Genomic DNA, 7,480 nt, shown 5'->3' on the forward strand with positions numbered 1-7,480 from the left:
CAATGTTTTAGGAGCAAAATTTAATTACAATAAGTATCATTTTCAAAAAAAATGAATACAATTTTGCTTAACCTAATATTAATAACCAAAATTATATAGTTTTAGCCTTTCAAGTTATATAAATATTTACCAATTAATTATCAAAAAAAAAATTTACCTGTTTTGATTTTGTTTGAATTAAAATTAAATTAACATATATTAGTTTTCAGACTTTTAAATTTATGGAGATCAATCCTTAAAACCAAAATTAAAAGAAAGCAAAGAAAAACATTTAACATAAATTTTACTCCATCCAAGCGTTTCTTTTCAATTGTTGTGTAACTATTACATATGTATGTTATACTATCGATAGTGGCCAAAAACAATCGATGGTGGTAAATATTCGATACCTCGATAGTGCCATCGATAGTTCCCCAGCTTAAGTATTCGTAAAATATCGATAAAAAAAAGTCAATCGAACCACGTGAATTTAACAATAAGACATTCTTTTCGTTGTTGTAAAATTATTATCTTATTTGGATTAAAATTCATTTACAATTTTGACTGGCATTTAAGTGTCTATAACTGACTATGCAGATCTGCGGCTTAAGTTTCGCGTTCATTTCAGCATTTGATTCACTTGTTTTGTGTAACATTTTATTTAAAGGAGCTTTAATATTAAAAACCCCTTTCAAATGCTTTACAATTTGAAGTCTTTACTTTTTCGTTCTTTTAGTATTGATACATTTCAAATGAAATATTACGCGAAATTCTCTTTGAAAAAACTATACGGAAAACTGAAAGTAAAAACAAGGTTTCAGTAAACTATAGCATACTTAAGGAGCTAAAGGAGCTTCTGACAACTTGCAGTCGCAGATTCGCTAACCTAAACTTCCCCTTGTCAGGGAATGTTTTAAAAATACAATTCTACAGTAGAACCTCGGTCATTCAAGGTATTGTGAAGAGAAACTCGGATGACACGGAAGAAATAAAGCAAACATTCTTTTAGGTGAAAACGCTGATACTTTTCCCTAGAAATTTTGGAGCTAAAAAACTTTGATAATAATGGGTGTGCGTCTCCAGATCAAGGCATTTGGCGCTAGAGGATAACTCAAAGTTTCGAATAAGAGAGAATATGTATTTAAACAATACTTTAGCATTGAAAAGAAACGTCATGTATTTGCACAATTAATTTTTTAGAACCTAAAAGAGTTGGAAGTAATTTTAAGACTGATACACAGTTGATATCTTGTTGGCCCTTTAAACTTGAAGCTATTATTTGAATTTGTGAATTAATTTTATTTGTTATAAATTTTCAATAGGCAATTTGCATGCACACTTAAAATAGTCTTTAGTTGTGTCTTCCGTATATTAAAATCTGATTTTTTCGTACCCATATTTAGCTATATAACTATAAAGATTTTAAGCAAATATTTTGGCTCTTAAAATTTCACTTTTTATTCGCACTCCAAGGCTTAAAAATCAACAACCAACATCTTTTACCCTGTAAAACAAAGTATATTGAAATTATAAAGAAACAAGCTCGATGTAATACATAAGTAAATTGAATAATGCCATTATAATTCTCCGACTTTTGATACTTAATAGAACTTTGCTCGTTGTTTACTCATAATTATTAGCTTAAAGCTACTAAGAATTTCTTACAGGGTATAGAGACTTCGATAAGGCCAGGGATATATTGATTCCCCTCTGGTTTTTCTGATATATTTCATATACCCATAAAGGTATAAAACAATACATTTGTTATTCTTCCTTATTATCTCTTAACTCCAAAATATAAAAAAATTTGAAACGTAACCAAAAATTTGTTACAAATCAAATTCTAAATTCCAAATTTTCGATATTATTTTGTATGTTTTTTCCGAAAATTTTATTGGCTTGCCCAAAAAACTGCATTTTCATTTTTTGCTTTTTTAACCTTTCAAGATATTTCGAAATGTGAGCTTAGCTCTACCTTTTACAAGTTTATCATTGCAATATACATATATATCATATATATATTTTTTAGAAATCTAAAGGCTAAATATGATTTTATTTTGTTTTTTATATGGCCATATCCTATGCTATATTGTTATGTCTGAGAGTTGATTATTTGCCTTACTTCTACCTGTTGTGGTCTGGTTTCTTCACCTTTTAACGAAATATCTGTGCATTTCATTAGCTGCAAAAATTGTATCTTTTGAGTTTAGGTAAACAAAATCAAATTCTAGGACTAGGAAATTGCTTTTGCCGACTTCCGGCCCGGTGGTAGTGGTTCGGTTGGTGCCCTTTCATTTGATGCTCTGCTCTTGCCCTTCACTCACTACTCTATAATGTAGTTAAATATTTGTCTAATATTTGTCAACTGTTTCAATTTTCAAATACAATTTCAATTTCAGTGTTTAGACAAAAGGGTGATGAAAATTTAAATATTTACTGTTGACTTTGATGGAAGGAAGAATGGAAGGGGAATGCATAATTCAGTTTTACTTAATTTCGAACCAATTTAATAAGAGAGTTCATTAAATTTAATGCAGTCAAAGGAGCGGAGGTTCTCGCAAAAGGAGATTATTGCAAAGTTCCTTCTAAAATTAATTCATTAGCATTTTATTAATGGGGAGCAACAGCAGCAGGCAACAAACCGACAAAAGATGCCAATGAAAATGTTGCAAATGAAGATTCCTTTGCCGAGTCGAGTCCTGTGCCTCCTGGTGGTAAGTTTATTAGTTAGTCGAAAGGAATCATCCAGGTGATACGCCATAAAATTGAGTGATGTAATCGTAAAGTCAAAACTGGAAATTATATATATACAACAAAAATACTTTAAAAAACTTACTTTGCGCTTATTGTGAATGAATTTTAATCCAAATAAGATAATAATTTTACAACAACGAAAAGAATGTCTTATTGTTAAATTCACGTGGTTCGATTGACTTTTTTTTATCGATATTTTACGAATACTTAAGCTGGGGAACTATCGATGGCACTATCGAGGTATCGAATATTGTTTTTGGCCACTATCGATAGTATAACATACATATGTAATAGTTACACAACAATTGAAAAGAAACGCTTGGATGGAGTAAAATTTATGTTAAATGTTTTTCTTTGCTTTCTTTTAATTTTGGTTTTAAGGATTGATCTCCATAAATTTAAAAGTCTGAAAACTAATATATGTTAATTTAATTTTAATTCAAACAAAATCAAAACAGGTAAATTTTTTTTTTGATAATTAATTGGTAAATATTTATATAACTTGAAAGGCTAAAACTATATAATTTTGGTTATTAATATTAGGTTAAGCAAAATTGTATTCATTTTTTTTGAAAATGATACTTATTGTAATTAAATTTTGCTCCTAAAACATTGAAAATATCGAATCACGCCACTATCGATAGTTTCCAAGCTCTAACAAATGCAACACTAAAAATTTGACCCGAGTGTGTTTCACGTTTTCTAACACTACTTTCTACGATTTTCCAAAACTGGATAATATTAATTGTGGTCAAGTAGGCGGCACTGGCACTAAAAGTTTTCGGTCGACCTCAGCTCACAATCGACTTCACTTGCTTCGCAGCAGTCAAAGGAACAAGTTCAACTTTTTACTTCTTCTGGTCCTTCTCCTTTAAAGCATTTAAAAATTTAAAACGCTTTAATTTAATCCTTCTCCTTTAAAGCATTTAAAAATTTAAAACGCTTTAATTTATTCCTTCTCCTTTAAAGCATTTAAAAATTTAAAACGCTTTAAAATATTCCTGCATCTTATAACCTGAGCGCTTTTCGGAATCATTAAGATGAAGTCGTTTCAGTCAGAAAACATTTATATTCCTTATTTGTTTTCTTTACGTCAGCATAAGATTTTAAAATTTTATTTTCTCGTCTAAATATAATAAAATAATTTTTCCTTAATCTTTACAATACCAAAATTACAAGATCCTCCACAACAGACACATCATATAAAATAGTCCGGATTTCATTTTGTTGTCTATCCACGGCGTTGGAATTACTTCATGGATTACTGAGTGTCGAAGTCAAAGGGGAACACATAAGCCATTTGACTTCCTTTCTTCCTATGGGCGATCTGGCAAAAGTAATGCTTTTGATTAATTTTCCTCTATTACTTGTTTTTTTAGTTTCCACTGTATTAATGATGCACTGAATTATACTTTTTTATATAAAGGTGGTAGACCTAACATTTTTTTTTTATATAAATATGCTCCCGACGCTCCTGCTCACGGCGCTCCTGCTCACGGCGCTCCTCCTCAAGGCGCTCCTGCTCACGGCGCTCCTGCTCACGGCGTTCCTGCTCACGACGCTCCTGCTCACGACGCTCCTGCTCACGACGCTCCTGCTCACGACATTCCAGCTCACGACATTCCAGCTCACGGCGCTCCTGCTCACGACGCTCCTGCTCAGACGCTCCTGCATTTGACGGCGTTCCCATTGGAGACGTTCCTGATGGATACGTTTCTGATGGAGACGTTCGCGATGTTGGCGCTCCCGCTCACGACGCTCCTCTTGACGGCGCTCCCGGTGATTCTCCTGCTGGGGACGCTGATTCATATGTGAATTGGCAACAATATAATCAGTCGGTGGTTGCTGCTCATAGTCATCGAAAAGCTGTTGCTGCCACTGCAGACGCTGTCGATTTTCACGAATTTCATCCTCCACTGGGATGAGGCAACTGTACAACTGACGTGTATTATATGGATTATACGAATTCTGATCATCCTGTCTGGCCCATTCGGGAATCTGTTGCTGCAGTGGATTGTTTGGTCGCTGTTGCATCTGTTCCAGTAGATCCAGCTCTCGGTCTTGATATTGACGGCGTTGTCGTTGCATTTGCTCATTTTGCTGCTGGCGATGTTGCTCAATTTGCTGTTGTCGCTTCTCCTCCTCCTGGAGGTACTGCTGTCGCAGTTCCTCTTGATATTGTTGCAAATATCGCTCATTCTCGGTCGATTCCGGTGCCGATTGACGCAATCCCGCATCCACTTCGAATACAGGTTGATGTCTTCTATAATTCTTTATTTGCGTCATGCTTGCACTGCAGGCTGCGTCCAGGTTGCTATAGAGCTGTTCGGCCATCACGCCAGCCGAGTTCCGCGAGAATTGGACCCTCTCAATTAATGCTGAAAATACCTGCACGTTCAATGTTTCGGACTTGTAGTATATACATTAGCAATTGCCCAGCTAGTTGACCTATAAAGACTTTCACTGACGAAAGTCAGGTCTATTACTGAGCCGAGTCCCGCTCTATTGAAGGTATTTTGGGATCCTACGTTAAGCAAAGCTATATCAAGTGTTGCAAATGCCTCTAAAAGTGCTCTCCCTTTGGCATTGGTTAGACTGCTACCCCATTCAACAGCCCAGGCGTTGAAGTCCCCAGCTATAATAACTGGGCTGCGGGTACGTGCGTCTGCTCGAGATCGTCTAAGGCATCACTGAAGCTTTGGATACTCAGACTTGGTGGCAAGTAGCAGCTGTAGACCCAGTGGCCGCTTATGTTTGCCCTGACATAGTGCTCCTTGTTTAGCACGGAACGCTGCAATAGTGATGGCGTTCCACAAGCCCAGATCGCTGCCTTCCCAGAAATACTGCAGGACCAGTTATTTCCAGTTCTGGCCTTAAAAGGTTCGCTTATAATGGCTATGTCTGTTCTAGACTCACCCAATGTCTGTGATAGCAGCTCATGGGCTGCCCAGCAATGATTTAGATTAAGCTGGATAAACTTAATCATCATTATTGTGGCTGCCAGCTACATGTGAGAGTGAAGTCAGTCCTTCTGCTGCACATAGAAAACATTTGGCCTCGTTACAGCAGTCCCGAATTTTATGACCGCTGGTTCCGCATTTTAAGCACCAGCCACTTCTGTCAACGTCGCTATTACATTTGGCAGCGACATGGCCAGTTTTTAGGCACTTGTAGAATCTAACTGGGGCATTATTAATTCTGATTCGGCACACTGACTATGCCACCGTAATCTTATTGGCCTTGAGGATTGTCTCTGCGGTTGTTGCCGGAACATATATGAGCGCTTTCTGGGTATCACGATATGATGGGCAGAGACTTTTGACAGCGCCTGGCTCTAGGTCAATTTTCAACTTGGTAGAAAAGGCTGCTACTATCTCTTCTACGGTTGTCTCGTTGTCTAGGTCCAGTATTTCCAGCCTTATATTATCTGTGAGAGCGCGAGTTTCGAACTTGGCGCCCAGCACATTGCCAATATCTTCTTTTAGCTTATGAAGGTTATCTGCTCTTCCCTTACTTAGCTCGAGGAGTAAGTCGCCATTCGCTGTGCGCCTCACCTTGGTAACATTTCCTCCAACGGCTTTAATTTTTTCATCTTGGCTTCTAGTTACCATTTTGAGCATATCGCTATATGAGACCCCTTCAGTGCTATGCAGAATAATAGCATCTGGTCTATGCTTTAACTGAGCCTTTCTTTTTGTTTTAGACTCCACAGTTTTCCATTCTGGTTGAACTTGGGGAGCTGAGGCTTTGTGACCTTGCTGTGCATTGTTCTGGGTCTTATTTGCCCGTGTACCTTTGTGAGAAGCTTTTCGGTCTGCCAATTTTGTCCTGCTGCTTTCTTGTGGTGTCCACTGTGTCTGCACATTCGTGGTATTCTCCATTTTTTTGAGGATTGCGAATGCTGAGAGTGCAGACTTGTTTAACGCAAAGACTTGCTGGGCTTGGTCCTTCATGTCATTATTTACATATGTATCTGGCGTTTCGCAGTGCTTTAGCTAGCTCACCTGACTTTTTCACCATTGACCGGAGTAGAATACCTAGGTCTTCGTTTTCGGGATCAACTGGTTCGCATATTGCGTTCATCTGATTCGGCTGCTGTGGGTCGGCATCTTCGTTGGGGCCGAGCGACCAAGCGCTTGGAGTTGACCATTGGCTCGGCTGATCTGGCGATATTAAAACCCGCCGGGCAGAAGCCCTTTGCCCATCCTCTTCGTACTCCATTTGACTGACCGGCATTGCCACAGCGGCAGGGGCCAATGCTGGCCGTTATCAATCTATAGATTCAGTAGATTCGAAATTTAGAAAATTTTAAAAATTCCAACGATCGCCAAATGGTGCAGCCTGAAAGCATGCACCGCTTATGTACGCTGTTACGGGCTGTAAGCTTACAGGTCTGCTACCCGTATCAGCTGTGTCCGAATACGTTGACCAACACTGCTGAACAGCTGATGCTATCGAACTACGAAATATGAAGGTAAGCCAGGTGGAGTAGTGGCTTCCGATTGAGCCCGCAGGTGTTTGGGTACGTAGACCACCCCTAACCGACTCTGGTTAACAATTGTGTATATTCTCAGGTCTCAGGAAGCTCCTTTATTTGACGAGATTTCGGAACGACTTGAACTACGCGACCGTACTTGGTGAGAAGAAAAACTGTGTGTCACCGCCTTGCATTGTGTGTGTGTGTATATGTCAGAGCCCGGCACTCATATCACCCGGGGGACGAACACGTTCGGCACCTCGTATGCGT

Source organism: Drosophila willistoni, unplaced genomic scaffold (genome assembly GCF_018902025.1).
Source record: "Drosophila willistoni isolate 14030-0811.24 unplaced genomic scaffold, UCI_dwil_1.1 Seg496, whole genome shotgun sequence".
Classification (NCBI taxonomy): domain Eukaryota; kingdom Metazoa; phylum Arthropoda; class Insecta; order Diptera; family Drosophilidae; genus Drosophila; species Drosophila willistoni.